Source organism: Bufo gargarizans, chromosome 2 (assembly GCF_014858855.1).
Source record: "Bufo gargarizans isolate SCDJY-AF-19 chromosome 2, ASM1485885v1, whole genome shotgun sequence".
Lineage (NCBI taxonomy): Eukaryota > Metazoa > Chordata > Amphibia > Anura > Bufonidae > Bufo > Bufo gargarizans.
In genome coordinates, this window is record NC_058081.1 from 119,967,798 (window position 1) to 119,988,249 (window position 20,452).

Consider the following 20,452-nt stretch of genomic DNA (forward strand, 5'->3'; position numbering starts at 1 on the left):
CTGCATCTCATGCGAAATGTCCCCACTGTTATGCTTATTTTACATGAGCCATATGGATTGTGTCAGGATCTGTCCAGGAAATAATTAACAGTTTTTCACGCAATTTCAAATCAGTTTTGTCTGCGACTGCGTTCAGCGCTGCTGTTTTTTCTGTGCGGATGCAATCGGTTTTTGATGCGTTTTTCATGTGCATGAAGAAATTTGTAGTATAACAATCTACATCTCCCAGGAACACTGCTTCCGGATGCCTTGCGTTTTTCATGCAACCCCATTCATTTCTATGGGGGTAGAGCTACTTTAAAAACCACATAGAACAATATAGAATATATTGCGATTTTTCCTGAACGCAGAGATAATGCATGAACAATGATGCTCATGTGCACAGAGCCAATGAAATGAATGGGTTAGCGTTCAGTCCGGATGTTACGAGTTCTCTATATGCATCAGGATGGAAAACTCGCTTGTGTTAAAGAAGCCTTAAGTGAGGGATTTGGTCCGTAGTAGATTTGGAACGTAGCAACATTTTTATTACTGTCTTTTACTTATCTTACGGGAAAAAAATCATAATTCCATTTTTTATTTTTATTTTTTTATGAAAAACTTTCGAAAATGTGTCTTCCACAGTCTTCAGGTTTCACCGGTTTCTGCAGAAAGTTCTTTCTGCTTCTCCCTGAAATCCATCAGAGAGCCGCTTTGAAAGCGCAATCTGCAGCCCTTATCTCTGATCTCCTAACAGCTCATAAACACTCATTAAGCTAAACTCTTAACAGTTTGATCGTAATTTGGCTTAAACAAACGATTATTAGTTTTTAGGAAACTATAGATAAGGGCTACAGAGTCAACAGAGCAGTTCTCTGATGGATTTCAGTGAAAAGCAGAAAGAACAGTCTGCAGAGTCAGAAAAACTTGAACAGTTGAAAACTTTTAATAAAGACCAAATTTATTTTATTGCACAAGATAAGGGTACTTTCATATTAGCGGCAGTTGACTCCTGCAGGCTGTTCCGGCGGGTGAAAAGCCTGTCAGATCCGTCCTGCCGCTAGTTCACGTGTGCCCCAGGACTGCCGCTCTGTCCCCGTTGACTATAATAGGGGCAGGGGCGGAGTTCCGGTGGCAGCACATGGCGAGAGGCAGCCGGACTAAAAGTACGACACGTGAACTAGCGGCAGGACGGATCCAACAGGCTATTCACCCGCCGGAACAGGCTGCCAGACTCCCCTGCCGCTAGTGTGAAACTAGCCCAAGTACAACACAATAAAAATATGCCCGGAGGGGTCCATAGCCTTTAAATAATTGCCATTTCTTCAATTTCCTAATATATTATGCAACATTAAATTAGTTAGTATTGCATTAATTACACATCAAAACTGAAAACTATGAATGGGAAGAAAGTGGTCATTTCACAAAGGTGATGGATTTTCGAGTGGTTAATAATAAGCAAACAGACATCCTTGGGTAAAGACTACTTTATGTCATGTGTTCCAGATCACACCTGGTATCCATGCAAACTGCATTACAGTGACGGCAAGCTGTCGAACAATGCTCATAAAAGGGATCACCAGGAGATGGTCTTAATCTGATTCTCTGGAAAAGCATGCCAATTATGCCACGTAGGAACAAACACATTAAATACTGTATGACTCTCAAACAAACTTACATTAGCAGAGAGTAGGTGTGATGCATAAAACGTACGTGGTAACAGCGGGTGGCTGCTTTGTTGTAAAACAGCCATATAAAAATAAGATAGAATTCTGTGGAAAGTGAATATAGCTAAATGTAGGCAGACAAAAGAAGCACCTCTAGCAAATCAACTGTAAACTGAGACATTTTTTAGAATAGCATTTTTCTATTGCTCACATGTTGTAAAAAAATAAAAAAAATGCACGAGGGACTTCAATGCACATCACAATAGCTTTAGTACTAGCAACATCACTAAAACAGAAGCTATATAGAGCCAATATGGGTAGGGCAACACAGTGACCCTACCAATAATCCCAATGCAGCACTTTAGATAAATTGCCTTGATCGTATCACTGTGCCCAAATACAGGCACATCAATAATCTGCAGCAAAGCCTATTCCCAAATACATAGCTTAAGGGCTATCTACACCTTTATGGGCAATATTTTATCATTGTATTGGACTTATTTTGAGCTTAAAATAATTTTTTCAGTTGGTCTATTAAAATATAGAATCCTTTTTTGTGTACCTGCCTGAGATGCTCAAGTAGTAACCTGTGGATTTTCTGTCTTTTCCATCATCTGGGGAGCAGACGGACTCCTTATCTCTGCCCTCTGACATTCTAGCTCAATCCTTCTCTTACTAAGGCCGCATGCACACGACCGTGGTGTGTTTTGCAGTCCGCAAATCGGGGATCCGCAAAACATGGATGGTGTTCTTGCACGTTCCGCCTTTACATATAACTGCCTATTCTTGTCCGCAAAGCGCGGACAAGAATAGGACAGGTTATATTTTTTTTGCAAGGCCATGGAACGGAGCAACAGATGCAGACAGCATCCCTATTGACTATAATAGGGATGGGCGGAGCTCCGGCGCAGCACGACAGTGCACGGTGAGAGGCCGCCGGACTAAAAAGTCAGACATGCAGTACTTTTAGTCCAGGAGCCTTTCGCTGTGCACTGCCGTGCTGCGCCAGAGCTCCGCCCCCGCGGCAGTCCAGCGGCACGGCGAAATAGCGGCAGGACGGATCCGACAGGGTAAACAGCCTGTCGGATGCGTCCTGCCGCTAGTGTGAAAGTAGCCTTAGGGTACTATAGGATACATTTATCAGATGTTGTATGCTTGATAAATTTGATTCATCCTTTAAACTAACATTTTTGTCTACAAAAGCTATTCTAGTTTTCCTACTCCACCCTCCTGAGAAAAGTCTCAGACTCATCAATCACAACTAACTACTCCCACTTTCCCACCATTAAACTGGAGTGGTGTAAAAATGCAAAAAGTTAAAAAATGTTTGCGACTTTTGAAGCTCGAATCCTGGATTGAGGGCATGATAAATTAGGGCCAAATTGTATATACTGTATTTTTCATCCTATAAGATGCAAAGTAATAGGGGCCCAATACTAATTAGCACTTCGATTATGGAAGCACTCATTAGTACAGAAGGACCAGGAAGTGGTGAATACAGTGCTCTCAGGGCTCTGTACTCTCACTTCCTGGTCCTCAACCACTCTGTGTGCTGTGACAGTGTGAGGACATTGGAGGCAAACAGTTTTTTTTGTTATTATTTATTTTTTATTTTATTTATCTGAGGTCTGATCTGAGGTTTGACTGGGGGACTTTGAGGTTTGAATAGGGGTCATTAACATGGGAGGTCTGATTGGCGGTCATTCAGATGGAGGTCTGATCGGGGGACTTGTTAACATTGCGGCTCCGGGCTGAGGTCTGAAAAATATTTCTTATTTTCCTCCTCTAACACCTAAGTGCATCTTATGGGCAGATGCGTCTTATAGGGCGAAAAATATGGTATGTTGTAGTCTTTGTAATTATATTATTTCTATTAAATCGGAACCTAAAAAAAAAGTATTACATTTTGAAGAAAAGTAGTATGATTACAATAATACAGTTTAGTGAACTGAAATTGTCCAGGCATCAGGCCTAACAGGTTTTAAATAACTAACGTGCCATTTATACCATTCAGAGGTTATGGAGCACGTGACAAGCTGTGAGTGTCCTTAATATATATGCAGGCTTTCCACATTTGCAAAATGACTCAAGTAACATCACATCAATGGCTACAACAAATTATGCAAACAGTAAAAAGCTGAACGCACATGGGACGCTTTACAAGCTTAATGAAAACAGGTACTCCAAAATACCCAATTCCTGCCACTACAGACAAGAAAATAGTATAGTAGAATAGATTTCTCTGAAATCCTGTAACAACACTCCTCAAAAGTGTATTAAATATGAACCTGAAGCTTAATTCGAACCATCACAGACGGCTTCTTCTCAAAAAGTTGAGCTTCAGTGTTTAAAGGAGGCTGAGGTAGTCTAAGCCACACCTCCAGAGTGTCGCACTGTCTTTTTGGATTGGCCGATGTGTATAACACAAGTCTATCAGAGGTTCCGTGAAGTCAGGGCATGGAGAGAGGAGTTCTATTACAGCAGGGGGGAAACTATTGAACCATCAGTATGAAAACATTGATTATGAGTGAAGAGCCACACAACCATGGAATGACCCTGGTAAGGGGAGCCAGGAGGCTCACTATAAGTTGTTGTCCTAATGAAATAAATTATTTCTCACCTGTTGTCTTGAATGCCATCTGATCTGACAAGCCACCATGATCTCTCTGTCAGATTAGTAATGCTCGCCTCAAATTCTGCAAAGTTGTTGAAACAGGAGAACACCTCCATAGCCCATATTGGCAAGAGCCAGGGGAAAATCCCAGGACTGTCGCAAAGCACTGTTATGAAATATATCCAATCAGTGCGAGTAGAGGGATTGATGCTCACTTCCACGTTAAAGATTATGTTATGGAAACTGCATACATATCTTAGACTTTAGGAACCAAATCAGCAAGACAATAAATCCACCCATATACAGCAGATTCAGAAAGTCTTCAGACCATTAGCCTCCTGAGATCGACTGCACATGCGCCAATGAAGTGTTGCCAGTGCAAGTGCTAAATTTCTGGGCCAGGCATCCTCCCTATCAGGATATGTAGGGGATTAGTTAAGGGGTAGATGAGAAGGTGAAGCAGTGCTCCGAGGAACTAGGCAAGCCTCTTAGTGCTCTGATCACCTCACTGGCATAACTATGAAAGTAATAATTATACTGCCACGGTACATCTGTTTGCAGCATAGAACTCATTTTATTTGCCATGATCAACGATGTCCGGCAGTATGCCTGGTATAATAGGGCTGATCATGGTGACTGATGCTCTTTAAATGTTCCTTTAAATTGTCATTTATAAGGGTGGCGTCATACACAATTTTCTGTGGCAGTTGTTTTTTAAAGCCAAACCCAGAAGTGGGTTGGAGGGGAATGAGGAATATAAATGAATGACTTGGGCCTCTTTCACACATCAGTTAATCAGACAGCAAATGTATCCATTGATGCAAGCATTCACATATCAGTGGTTTGTAAGTGCGTGGTGACACCACAGATGCATGGCCTATTTTTCACAATTACAGATCCCTCAAAACACATTTCATGAATCCATGAAAACCATGAACACAACATGGTCTGTGATTTTCATGGATCATTTCTAGAAATATATTTTCAGCCTAGCAGTGTCCATAGAATATGGGTGACATACAGATCAAAAAAAATTAAAAATTATTATTATTAATAATAAAACAGACATAATAAACATGTATCTTTCATGGACATCTTGGCAGATGACGCACTGACCATCTTGTCACAGATGTCATCATGGACGTGTGACAGAGGCTTTATACTGGATCCACGTCTGACATGGTACCACCATAACAGTGGTGCATCAAGTTAGCGTCACAGTGAAGCTTCACTTTTCTTCACTGTAAGAATAAATGCCAACTGAATATACCGGAGGTAGCCCATGTACAAGCTGGTTTGCTCACGCATTTGATTAGTAAACCACTAGTTTCCTTCTTCTGGTCTGTAAAAATCTATCAACTGCTTAGATCATAAAGGGGTGGCCCTGCCTTAAACCTTCTTTCTGATATTACAAAACTACAGTTAAAATAAAAACCAATTTCCTTTTCAGAAGGAACAGCCGAAGGCGTAATTGAGCTTTGCCGTCATAACTCCTCGCAAGACAACTTTCAGAGAAATGAAAATAAGGATATTGCATCAGATACCACAGCAGTTGTTCCAATAAAACAACCTGGTCGCTGATCAAAGCGCATAAAACAGTGGATGATGCGTCTCTAGCCACAGCCTACTGTGAGCTAGCCTAGAAAATACTAGGTGCTCTATTGTTTCAGATTAAATTTACTAAATATAAAAGACTCCGTTCAATCATCCTCGCGTCACTTTCTCAGGCCTGTGCAGCCAAGTAACTAGGTATCACACCCTCATTCCTTCCCGTTCTACACACTGGAGAGGAAATACACAATCAACCTGGGACGGACTCACTGGAACACAGGATGTCTGTGGAGAAGAGTCAGCTCAGCGCTCACAGGTCGGACGGGGAGGCCCCAGGACAAGATATTATTAGCCGATAGAAATAAAATATCTCTTTATAGTATTGTCCTCCAGGAACTCCGGATAGAGGAAGAGTGGGGCACCAACTTAATTAAATGAGCCCACATCTCTATACCCTTCCACTAGGTTGAAATCCATTTGTCCCTTTTTCGTGCAAAAGAGAAGAGGCTAAAGACTGTTTGAATGAAGCCTTAAAATGGACAGGATTCAGGGGCATGTCTTATGACAGCATTTTACTCATTTTGGGATCAAAAATCACTTTTTCAGCTTGTCTTTATCAAAAATGTTCAGCTGTTTCTCAGATCCAAGGGTAAAAAAATGCAGTCTGTTTGCAAACTATAATAACATAGTAACATAGTACATAAGGCCGAAAAAAGACATTTGTCCATCCAGTTCGGCCTGTCATCCTGCAAGTTGATCCAGAGGAAGGCAAAAAACCCCTGTGAGGTAGAAGCCAATTTTCCTCACTTTAGGGGAATAAAAATTCCTTCCCGACTCCAATCAGGCAATCAGAATAAATCCCTGGATCAACGACCCCTCTCTAGAAGCTATAGCCTGTAATATTATTACACTCCAGAAATACATCCAGGTCCCTCTTGAATTCCTTTATTGTACTCACCATCACCACCTCCTCAGACAGAGAGTTCCATAGTCTCACTGCTCTTACCGTAAAGAATCCTCTTCTATGTTTGTGTACAAACCTTCTTTCCTCCAGACGCAGAGGATGTCCCCTCGTCACAGTCACCGTCCTGGGAATGAATAGATGATGGGATAGATCTCTGTACTGACCCCTGATATATTTATACATATTAATTAGATCTCCTCTCAGTCGCCTTTTTTCTAAAGTGAATAACCCTAATTTTGATAATCTTTCAGGGTACTGTAGTTGCCCCATTCCAGTTATTACTTTAGTTGCCCTCCTCTGGACCCTCTCCAGCTCTGCTATGTCTGCTTTGTTCACTGGAGCCCAGAACTGTACACAGTACTCCATGTGTGGTCTGACTAATGATTTGTAAACTGTCACAGTAGGTTTTCTTTAAATCCTGTTGGCTCTCCTAACCTCACGAACACTTATTTAAAGGGAATGTGTCATCAGAAAATGACCTGCTGTTTAAATCACTTTTTTAGGTTTAACATTTTTTAATAATGTGATTATACATTTTCCATGTCACTTTTTATATTTAAACTAAAACCAAAAATCCTGCAGTTCTCGCACTGGCCACTATGTCCATGCACCACTTCCTGATCTGACCAGATCACTTTACTGCAGTTAACTCATTCTAATCCTGCCTGTAATTATATCACCTCTGTACAGACAAGACAGGATCCACTATTCACAATAGGCGTCACAGCTCATCTTTTCTTTCCTCGTACAGTGACCTCTGCACAGGGCACCGAGCATGCCTAGAAGACTCTCCCATAGACATCAATGAGGTCCCCTCCTGACTGTCTATGGACCATGGGGCTGCCATAAAGCATGTTTTTAATGCTTTCTAGAAGCTGTTAAGAACATCCCAGGTAACATGGCCACCCCCATAATTATGTTCAGGTAATTAAATAAACAAAAAAATAAACAAAAACACACACACACACACACACACACACACACACACACAAACAAACATGAATAGCGCAGTTTTTACGGTATTTTTTTTCTTCTGTTACGGCGTTCACCGCATAGGACTTTTTTTTATATTTCAATAGGTTTGGAGTTTTCTGACGTGGCAATATGTAATGTTTATTTATTTATTGTTTATATATTTTATATGTAAAATTGGGAATTGGGGGTGATTTATACTTAATAGTGTGGTGTTCTTTTTATATTTTATTTTAACTTTTTATTTAATAACCATTTCCCCCCTTAGGGGCTAGAACCTGGGATCTTTTCATCCATTGTCCTATTCACCCTAATAGAGCTCTATTAGGTTGAATAGAACCTCACACTCTCCCAGCTGATCTGTGCACACAGCAGCAGGGAGCTTACCATGGCAGCCTGGGCTTCTGCAGTGTCCTGGATGCCATGGTAATCGATCGGAGCCCCAGGATTACATTGCTGGGGCTCCGATCAGAAGCTGCCACTGCACCACAAATGAGGAGGAGGGGACCTTGTGGCCACTGCCACCAATGATTTTAATGCTGAGGGTAGGGGGCGCACTGCGCCACCAGTGATAATTAACATTTAATACAGGAGGCGGTAGCGGCACCTGAGGGGTTTACTGCTGCTGATCGCAGCTCCCCGCCAGCACCCGCTTCCTGGATTTGTATTAAACGTTTACTTTAATTGGTGGCGCAGTGCACCCGCCCCTCTCTCCTCATTGGTGGCAGCAGTGGCACAGGGGGAAGGGAGAGACTGCTTCCTTCTCCCCTGTGCTGCTGAGGAGAACACAGACCTGTGCTCAATGTTTTAATAGCAAAGCCTAGTAGCGAAAAAAGGCAAATCCCAGTATCGAGGTCTATACCAGACAAAAGTATTGATTGGGTATTGAAAAATCGATACCCAAAACAACACTACTGGCAAATAATTTTGGTGACATGTCTTTTAAGTCATATTCTTGTCAGTTTGATAAGAAGTGAGCTATAACGAGTCTTTAGGAGTTCAGGAGATAAGAGATAAAGAGCTACACATGAGCAGCCAGATGATAGGATTCAAAGAAAAATGACAGCTTGCAGATTTATTTTTAATCCTTGCATCTCAAACAGCTGAACTTTTTTTTTTTTTTTTTTATAACAATGTCCATAGCCTTTTTTGAGCAGAATCATCTCCTTAATTAAAGTGAACTACTCATGAGGTGGGAGTACTCTATGATTTTTTATTATTAAAATGGGGGGGGCAACTTATTAATGGATTTATGCCAGTTATACTTGTAAAACAAAGCCAGAATTAAAAAAGAAAGCAGCTTCTTCTCAAGTCTGTATGAAAGTATCTTTAGGTGTTGGCACACCAATACAGAAAGTAAATTCTAGCAGTGCACTTGAAGAGAACGCTGAGAACCGGCTTTAAGAATTTGCCCACAAAATAAAATGTGGTTTTTTGTAAGAGGAACTAAAAGGGTAATTGAGTAACTGTAGTAGAATCGTAACAATAAGTGGATGGTCATTAAACAGTTTTAGCTCCTTCAGAATTTAGGAGTAAAAATCAGAAAGAAAATGATTATGAGCAAATTACAAGTATAAGAAAAATAAAAGGAGCAGAATAGAAGCTATAGAGTAGTTACAACCACTGCGGACTGGTTACCTGCCATTGCACAGATCTCAGACTTCTGAAAAGAAGTAAATAAATGTTAAAATAAAAAAAATATGTAGAGTCCAGGTTCTTCCAGTGGCAGCCAGCAAGGGAGCTAGTAAATGAATGGTAGGTGTCTAGCAAACAAAAGCTCCACGCAAGACATCCACATCATCACTTCCTTTCCAGGATCCATTGGAAAAAAAGAAGCCTTGCTAACGTACAGACTTCAGTATTCATGAACAAAGAAAGGCAAAGCGTATTTATGTGAAGTGACCTCAATACACAAGCTGTGCGCAGCTCTATAACCACCGTCACAGTACGTGTAGGCTCATAAGGCCTAGAAATCTGCAGCACCAAGACATTCATAGAAGGGAGAAACAAAAAAAAAAATATCTCACATTCATGGTTGCCACCATGCACTGGTAAACAGTCTACATAGAGACCTCCTGAAGACCATAAATACCACATTTCAGACACTCTGTATTGCCATAAAGGTGTTCTGAATATAACAACGTTTTCATATATAACATTTAAAACAAAGCCCTCCATGAAGCCCTCCTCTTCTGTAATAACTATATACCGGTAAACACAGACTCAAGGAGGCCGAGCTCGTGGTGGGAACACGGACAGGTTAGCACATTACTCAAGTGTAAAAAACTAAATAAAATAAATGCAAATGTTTCCTAATTATTTTATTTGATAGCACAATGTACTATTAACAATGTAATTTTTTTTATGTCCCCTTTTCATAATGGTTATTTTGATATATGGATGTATGTTTTATGGCAGGCATGCTCAACCTGTGTCCCTCCAGCTGTTGTAAAACTACAACTCCCACAATGCCCTGCTGTAGGCTGTTCAGGCATGCTGGGAGTTGTAGTTTTGCAACAGCTGGAGAGCCGCAGGATGAGCATGCCTGGGTTATGGTCACTTGGGGCAGGGTTAGAAGCTGTGGTGGCTTTTGTTGTTTTAGTTTTTTACAAGACCTTTGGGGGGACATGTAGTATTACATTTATTGCTTTTTTATTCCTGTTACAGTGGGAATACAGTCCTCCCGGTGATCACTGGGACTGGGGCAGGAAGCAGCAGCCAGGTGTTGGACACCCATGATATAGACGAGATGTCCTTTGAATAGGTTGTCAGTATCCATAACCTGTAAAACCCCTTAGCACTTCTTTCAGACAAGCGTGTCTTGTGCAGAAATCACTATAATGCTGTGCACTCTTGAAAAACGAGCAGTGTCCATAACGTGGAGTCACACTCTCACACGGAGCACAATTTCCGCAGAGGACACGCTCGTCTGAAAGAGGCCTTAACCACTTACAGACTATATATAGTCGTCACATATCTCTGCATGGATGTTTTAAACAGTCTGTGCAGAGACCATAGACGAGCACTCATTGTGCAGATTCGGGAGCGGTCACTATGGGGGTCCGACACCCGACTCCTGCACTCATCCGCTGTTACTGTAACTGCAACATAGGTTCAAGGAATATCCCAGCTCTGTACACTGCAATGGCTGTTCACAGGTACTGGAGCTCAGCTTCACTTTTTAAGGTAATCTTTAAGCCATAGTAAATTATGGCAAATGGCTAGGATATGTATTACTTGCTGATTTGGGGGGAAGGGGGGAGTACACTGCCCGTGCTTAAATACCGCCACCCCCTTCAGAGAAGCAAGGAACTGAAACTCAGCCAAATACAGATGAATGGAGCGGCGTTGCAGCTCTCTCCACAGCATGCGAATATGAGTATTGTTCTGTAGGAGAAAGGGTTCTATAGTTCAGATCCCCCACCAATCCTAATGTCATGGTATGTCCTAATGGTGGCAATACCACTATAAAGAGGACCTGTTACTTCTCCTGGCAAGCCTGTTTTAGTAAATAATTATATTCCACATGAAATGACAATGGGGGAACATTTCTGCTTCTGACTATGTTTTGCCATTCTTCTTCTATTCTTACTAGAAGTTTAAAGATAAAGGTAGGAATGGGAGTTACCACTTGGGAGCGTGTCCCTGCAGTCTAGCAGTGACCAACCAGTGCTGCCAGTAACACCCATCTGTACCTTTTTCTATAATCTGCTAGCAGGAATATAAAAAAAAAAAGCATAAGAATCTATTCTCCAGAAATTGTATTACATGGAGGCTACACAGTTAGGCCTCATGCACACGACAGTGTTTTTTCACTGTCAGTGATTTGGCTTCAGTGGTCCATGTCCGATTTTGCTTCAGTTGTGTTTCCTTGCGTCTTCCTTTTTTTTTTGTCTGACAGGGAAAAAAAAAAAAGGAAGGTTAATGAAAAAAAGTGTAATTTTATTGCACCAAGGTCTTGTAGAAAAAAAAAACTGACACGGATGACATACCAGTTGTGCATCCGTTTTTTTTTTGTTTTTTTTTTGACTAACCCATTGACTTGAATGGGGCCTTGCTCCGTTTTCCACTGACCAGAATAGGACAGGTTATATTTTTTTGACAGACTGGAATCACGAATGCAGAGAAAAAAAACTGAGGACTATCTTTTTTTTTTTCACAGCTCCATAGAAAATCAATGGGACCTCCGCTAAACTGTGAAAAATGACAGAACGGACGTGGAGGCACACAACGGTCGTGTGCATGAGGCCTTACTAAGAGACAAATCAGGAGAGGCGACAGGTCCTCTTGAACTTCTGTTTTAGCGCATAAGGCTTTGTTCACATCACCGTTCAGCCTTTCCGTTCTCTTGCTCAGTTTAGGAGCAGGAGAACGGAAAGGACGGAGAAGGCACATAACTGAGCCGAACAGAGCCCTTAGGACCCCATAGACTATAATGGGGTCCGTTATGTTTCCGCTCAGATGATTTTGGAGCGGAGACAAAAGTTGTGCATGCAGGACTTTTGTCTCTGCTTCAAAATCATCTTCTGAGCATAAACATAACGGACCCCATCATAGTCTATGGGGTCCTAAGGGCTCCGTTTGGCTCAGTTATGTGCCTTCTCCGTCCTTTCCGTTCTCCTGCTCCTAAACTGAGCAAGAGAACGGAAAGGCTGAACGGTGATGTGAACGAAGCCTAAAGCAGCACATAACAGCTCTATCCACTATATAATAAACTACCTCCAGTTAGGAACCTCCGACTGATCAGGAACCATGAGAAGACTCTACATTTTGGAATCAAATCACAGACGCAATATTCCTTGTTAATGCACATCAGTTCTGTATTCTACGCAGAGGAAGTCGGGGGCGGTGTATGACCATCATAACGCAGTATTATGACTTACATTGAAGTGATATACGGTCGCCTGAGGTAGATGTGACTTTTTATTTTACAATTAGGGTCACAGTCACCTAGCAGCCACACTGGCCATGGTTAATCATTAGAAAGAAGCCTCCCTTATGTCCCATGAAAATCTTTTTAATCTTTTTCACTTCAGCAAGGTTTGTTTGAGTATCCTCAGCAGTAGATAAAATGCATCCATCTAGTACACAGCATAAGAGTTTAAAAAAGGAAAAAATAAAATAAAAAAATCTTTATCGTTATTTTTTTTTACTACTAAAAAACACCAACACTGCCTTCACTTTTCCATGAAGATACGCAATTTCAGCTAGCCTGGTCAGAAAAAATAAATAAAATAAAAAATGCATTCATTTCTCGTCAGTTCTGCGACACTAGATCTGAATAAGCGCTAACAGAGGCTGCAGTTCGTAAAAAGAACATCGCTATTACCCGACCTATAAAGGCCCACACGCATTAAACACAACTCCTACAACAAAAGTGTGTATACCTAAAATCATTCAGAATCCAAAATAAATTTTGGATTATGAATGATTTTTGGCTATATACAAACTTTTGTTGTAGGAGTCGAATTTGAAAAAGCCCAAGTACAGTTCAGTGATGCACCCAAGGATTGCCTAAACTGGATACGATTGTGGCAAACACTGCTCTGGGTTCACACTCTGGAGGGTTTTATTTCTTTATTTTTTCAAATACCTACCAAAACGCTTGCATTTTTCTACCGCAGCTTTTTAAGCATTTATTCATTTAAAAGACATCTTAAAAGACTACTGAAATCAACATGACAAATGTACCAATTTGATTGTGCCTAGAATTTGTTGCAAAATACCTCAAAATCTGGCACAGATTAATGAAGCACCAGAAAGTATAATCCACTGCATAGACTGTAGCTTGCCAGTTTAGATTTCTCAGCTCGAAACCTGGCATGGCCAAAGCTTTGTGCCAAAATAAGCCAACCAGTAGTTGGAGTAAAGCCACACAAAAGTGCCAAGCATGAAACTTATCACACAATGTGAGTCACACAGTTGCCCTCAGCATACCCCTGGTATATTTATATTATGTGTACACATATATACATACACTCATGTGCTGCCAACAAAAGATCATTTTTAATCCAGCATTAGAGATCCAAGCAGCCCACCAATGAACATTTGCTCATCGGTGGCCCTTTTACACGAGTTAGGCCTCATGCACACGACCGTTGTGTGCATCCGTGGCCGTTGTGCCGTTTTCCGTGGACCCATTCACTTTCAATGGGTCCGTGGAAAAAAAAGAAATAAATAAATATTGGAAAATGCACCGTTTTGCAGCCAAGGCCGTGATCCGTGTATCCTGTCCGTCAAAAAAATATGACCTGTCCTATTTTTTTGACGGACAACGGTTCACGGACCCATTCAAGTCAATGGGTCCGTGAAAGAACACGGATGCACACAAGATTGGCATCCGTGTCCGTGATCCGTGGCCGTAGGTTGCTTTCATACAGACGGATCCGAAGATCCGTCTGCATAAAAGCTTTTTCAGATCTAAGTTTTCACTTTGTGAAAACTCATATCCGACAGTATATTCTAACACAGAAGCGTTCCCATGGTGATGGGGACGCTTCTTGTTAGAATACACTACAAACTGTGTACAAGACTGCCCCCTGCTGCCTGGCAGCACCCGATCTCTTACAGGGGGCCGTGATCAGCACAATTAACCCCTTCAGGTGCGGCACCTGAAGGGGTTAATTGTAAGAGCTCCCCAGTTTGAATATCATTGGTGGCCAGTGTGGCCCCCCCCCTCCCTCCCTCTATTGTAATAAATCGTTGGTGGCACAGTGTGAGCCCCCCATCGCCCCCCCCGCCCTCTATAGCAGTAACAACATTGGTGGCCAGTGTGCGGCCTCCCATCCCCCCCCCCCCATCATTGGTGGCAGCGGAGTTCCGATCGGAGTCCCAGTTTAATCGCTGGGGCTCCGATCGGTAACCATGGCAACCAGGACGCTACTGCAGTCCTGGTTGCCATGGTTACTTAGCAATAGTACAATAGTAGAAGATTCATAGTTACCTGCTTGCTGCTGCGATGTTCGTGTCCGGCCAGGAGCTCCACCTACTGGTAAGTGACAGGTCTGTGCGGCGCATTGCTAAAGAACTGTCACTTACCAGTAGGAGGAGCTCCCGGCCGGTCACAGACATCGCAGCAGCAAGCAGGTTAGTATGAATCTTCTACTATTGTACTATTGCTAAGTAACCATGGCAACCAGGGCTGCAGTAGCTTCCTGGTTGCCATGGTTACCGATCGGAGCCCCAGCGATTAAACTGGGACTCCGATCGGAACTACGCTGCCACCAATGATCGGGGGGGGGGGGGGAGATGGGAGGCCGCACACTGCCACCAATGTTGTTACTGCTATAGAGGGAGGGGGGGGGCGATGGTGGGCGCACACTGTGCCATCAACGATTTATTACAATAGAGGGGGGGCGATGGTGGGCGCACACTGTGCCACCAACGATTTATTACAATAGAGGGAGGGAGGGGGGGCCGCACTGGCCAACAATGATATTCAAACTGGGGGGGGGGGGGGGGGGTCTGCCCCCTGCTGCCTGGCAGCCCTGATCTCTTACAGGGGGATATGATAGTACAATTAACCCCTTCAGGTGCGGCACCTGAGGAGTTAATTGTGCTGATCACGGCACCCTGTAAGAGATCGGGTGCTGCCAAGCAGCAGGGGGCAGTCATGTACACAGTTTTTCAGTATATTCTAACCTGAAGCGTCCCCATCACCATGGGAACGCCTCTGTGTTAGAATATACTGTCGGATCTGAGTTTCATGATGTAGCTCATATCCGACAGTATATTCTAACATAGAGGCGTTCCCATGGTGATGGGGACGCTTCACGTTATGTTCGGGTGTCCGCCTGGCCATGCGGAGGCAAGCGGATCCGTCCAGACTTACAATGTAAGTCAATGGGGACGGATCCGTTTGAAGATGACACACTGTGGCTCAATTTTCAAACGGATCCGTCCCCCATTGACTTTCAATGTAAAGTCTGGACGGATCCGTCTGAGGCTACTTTCACAGTTAGAAATGTTTTAACAATATAATGCAGACGGATCCGCTCTGAACGGAGCCACCGTCTGCATTATATGAACGCAAGTGTGAAAGTAAAGGGACTCCTGACTTTACATTGAAAGTCAATGGGGACGGATCCGTTTGCAATTGCACCATATTGTGTCAACGTCAAACGGATCCATCCCCATTGACTTGCATTGTAATTCAGGACGGATCCGTTTGGCTCCGCACGGCCAGGCGGACACCAAAACGACTTTTTTTTTCATGTCCGTGGATCCTCCAAAAATCAAGGAAGACCCACGGACGAAAAAACGGTCACGGATCACGGACCCACGGAACCCGTTTTTGCGGACCGTGAAAATAAACTGTCGTGTGCATGAGGCCTTACTGGGAGTGAACGACTCTTGGGGCCAATAATCAGCCTAGGTAAAAGGTCCTTAAAGATTACATGGTCTACAATTTAAACAAACACCAAACCTATATCCCCAGCTATAATCAACCCATATACACCATAGAATAGAAAACCGATAGAAGTATATGTGAGTCAACAGTAAAAAAGATAGTAACACATCCATCATGAAGATAGTATCACATTTTTATTAAACATGTATTACAGACATGATTGGCATACTAAAATAAATACAAATAAAAATAAAAAAAAACCTGTTAAAAACACCAACACAATGGTGGTGACCAAACGGCAGGATAAACATAATAAAAAAGTGCAAAAAGTGTTTTTTAGGGAGGTACTATAAAGTGCAAATTCAAGAGCTCAAACACGAGTATTATACACACAGCCTAAAAGTATGGCTATGAAGAGTACAGATCAAATAACATATGAAAGAAAAAAAACAAAAAAAAAGCGATCCAGTATAATACAAAGCATTATAGCAACTATCTATATAATACCAACCAAATTATTGTGGTCCCACCCCCTCAGGTCAGACCACCACCACGCCCCGACGCAAGTTTCATTGTCAGCTTTCTCAAGGGGCCCCACATATACGTCTATTGGTGTTCTCCACAATTTAAACAGAATCTGTAAATCTGTCGCATTTTCTGTAACTGAAATCAGTTCCATTCATCTGCCCCTAGAGAAGGAGTAAAGAGACTGGCTGTCTAGACCTGCCCCAGGTGATAAATTCTGGTGTGGGGCTAGACACTTGTCTATATAAAAAACTATTGGTTGGTTTAGTTGGAGACAGAATTTTACCAGAAAATTATTGCATCTGTCACACGGACCACACACAACTGTCTAAAACTGGCCTTGGAGGACCCAGCCTTAAACAGGACCCAAGTGTCTCTTGTACATGACCAATCTAGGTGCCTTAGCAAACCGCCATGGCAACCCAGTGGCACACCGTAAAGGTGTCATAACGGGCTGATGAGCACAAAGAAGAAACCCATTCCCATGGTGAAGCCATTTAGATGCCACAGTCACTATGGCTCATGGCATCTAAAAGAATAAATAGCTGGATCATTAGAGCAGGTTGTCGACCAGCCCATACTGGCAAACTCCCCACTCAATACAATATACTATGAAGGGACAGCCACTTGTGTTAGATACTGTTTTCCGCAGAGGAATTCATGCAGAAACAAAACCTTGTATAATACAGTAGCAAAGTGGATGAGATTTTTTATTTTATTTTTTAATTTCACACAGATACAGTGTGTATTCACAAAAGTTCACACATTGTGAAAATGCTGCAGATTTTCCACAGTGTTTTACTGAGCAGAAATTTCTACGCATTTTACAGTAGAAGTGGAAGAGACTGAGGTCGCACTAAACAGCGTGATGGATGCAGACTTTAAAAGCCCCGCAATCTGAAGAAGGTCCTAGACAGAAACATCATGTAGAGTGACGAGTGCTTTGTCTTCTGTCTATTTAGGCCTTATTCACACATCAGTGTTTGATCAGTGATAGAGACCAGAAATTAGAAGTGCATCCTACACAGAGATAAAGGTACAGTCACACAACCGTATTTTTGGTCCTCATCTGATCCACATTTCTATGGGACCACAAAAAATGTGGACAGCACACAGATAGTATCATGCGGCGAACAGCAAACTAGAGAATATCTCCTATTCTTTATGGTTTTGACCGTCTTCTACATTTTTGGCTCACAATCATTGAGGGAAATCACTGACCAAAACAGAAATATGTGAATCAGGCCCCCCCCTTGTGGGAACTACCTGGGAGCGGCGATTAAGTCCACATTTTTGGTTTCAGATTTCACTCTTTGTAATACAATGGGTGAATGCCATGCCATATGTAACCACGTTCTGCAATCAACAGGAGGGAAGAAAAAGTTATTCACATGACGTGACCTGAACGTGCACCCACCAACCCGCTCTCCCTGAGATCCATGTTCATCCTTGGACACTAATCAGTTCAATGCGTCTTAGCACAGTTAAACCGCTGTGACAGCTGCACAACAGATAAAGGCTACTACAATGTATCCCTAATATCAGACTCCACAACGTGGCCCTTTCCCATGGTGCACTGGGACTTCCTCCAGCAGTGAGGGTCTATCACAGCTAAATTAGTCTTACAACGAGAGGTTACAAGGGAATAAAACATGGCCCTAATCCTGCTGTCAGCTTTCCTGAGCTCCTTATCTGCTCGGCACTACATAAAAAGCAATCACTGGATCTGGTAATACAACCACTGCAATCTGACCAGCGCACTTCAATGAGGAGCAAAAAGAAAACCCAAAACGAAAGTCACAATGACCATGTTACATCACTAGGGACAGTTTTAGAAAACTATAGATTATAAGGTTTAAATTACTGATAAGATCTCATTTTGCAGCCTCCAAGTCCTATGCAAATCACTGGAAAATGTACTTGAAAAACCAGAGGTGTAACAAGAAAACAGAAAGGAATGAGCCATTTGCTGGGGCAATGCAGACCTGTGCACCCATACCGAACACCCGGGGTTCTTTGGATGCTACTCACGAGTTTCCAAGAACAAGCATTTTTACAGTAGGAATGGCAAACTGTTTCCAACCCAAGACCTTTGGCACGTATGAGACAAAGCAGACGGAAGGCAGAGCGCACTCCTGATTTCCAAGTGAAAAGAAACGTTAACCTGGAGGTGATGATTCTGCTAAATCAAAGCTATTTTCAAGATGCACACACAGGGAGATGTCAAATGTGTGGCAATTATTGTGTCGGTTAGTGCACGTTTTCGAGGTGTATAATTGTGACTTTTGGCCTCCAGCACCACCCTACGCCACTTAAGCCCAAGCTTGTCATGTAGATCACCAACGTCATTTATCTTTTTCAACGTCGGAAAAATGTTGCAACTCCACGCCAGGCATCCCCCAGGCGTACCTTTACTGATATATGTGTAAACCACATCGCACTTGCACCAAATTTATTACTACAGTGCATCAATTTAATGGGGTTACCCAAGTTCACAAACATGCGAACATGAGATCGGGCAGAAGAAGGCCCCAATCCTCCCCATCTTTGGACACTACCCTTTTTAACATGTTTTTTTTAGTGTTTTGTTAAACCTTTCAACCAGTCCATCCATTTTCTTGGATGACACACGGACGTCCGTAACCGTTTAATACGCAGCAACATCCAGCTACAAGCCTCACACAGAGACACAGCCTCAGATCCCAATACAGAGATTCCACAGCTCCACTATCACCTGGAGGATCATTCCACACCCAGCTGAGCTGCTGGCTGGGTTTTTAAACACCAGCCCCAAACCTGGCCTGGACGTGTGGAACAGCCACCCACCCTGCTCTTTGGCTGCTCCCAATAAGAACCGGCCCGGATAGGCTTTTCAGCCACACTAAAAAAACTGTCAGGGAGAACTAGCTGCCGCGACACACAAAATAGCCGGTTCCCATCTCACGAGGGCAGGAACCTCAGATAAAAATATATTTTATATATATATATATATATATATATATATATATATATATATATATATATATTTTTTTTTTTTTTTTTTTATATCTCATACAGTTGCATAGTACATTAGTACATATGTACAATTATGCTCAGCACTGTAACTGTACATACAAATTATAATTATACTCAGTCTCAAATAATACCTTTGACTGTCTGTACCTAACCTGGGGCATGGGCTAGTGCCACTTCCTGACTGCTGGTGGAGGATAAGAGGCTGACTCTGACCCTGGATTCTGTGCCAGTGAGTGAGCAGAGAGAGACTAAGAAAATGGCACCTGCCGCACTCTTCTGCTCCGCCTAAAGTAACAGACGCACGCAGCAGCGCTGCGACATCACCTCGCACAGCGCACTGGGCGTTACTGACAAGCTTCTGCCAGGCCCTGCCCCTCACAGCTTGTTAACAGGGCAGCCTGAGCCAGAGATAAGCGCGATCCGCCGTAGCAGAGCGCAGTGGCACTTTTAGCTTAGCCTGTAAATAGATGTCGACAGCGCCCCCCCTCTTCTTGCTTGAGACATACGCCCCGTGCGGACGCACCCCTCGCCCTGCTATAGAAACGGCCTTGCCAGCATGTTGCATTTTGACAAAACGGCACAACTCAAAATGCATTGTGTATAGATTTGCTATTAAAAACATCTGGCTACAGCATTTAAGCCCCAAAAACATGGTGTGCAAAACATCACTAAATGAAAATGCCCCCTTCATGTGGATTAGGGTAGGGTCACAACTAGCAGACTTTTTGCAGAAATTTTTCATTTCCAGAGAACACTGTAGATGTCACACGTGGCTCATTTTATCACGGTGAACACTGTGTGTCATTTTAATATTT

At 42.7% G+C, this 20,452-nt stretch overlaps 1 protein-coding gene across 4 annotated transcripts in view; it reads right to left on the reverse strand.

The window, feature by feature from the left end:
- MCTP2 (multiple C2 and transmembrane domain containing 2) overlaps positions 1-20,452 on the reverse strand; it is a 167,087-nt gene that overhangs the window by 129,008 nt on the left and 17,627 nt on the right. Inside the window, exon 1 of one of the 4 annotated variants that reach the window (XM_044279441.1) lies at positions 6,770-6,804. The exons of the other annotated variants lie outside the window; for them this stretch is intronic. The gene's annotated coding sequence lies outside the window, so the exon portion shown is untranslated. Of the gene's footprint in view, positions 1-6,769; positions 6,805-20,452 lie in introns of those variants that run through there. 4 annotated transcript variants of the gene reach the window in all.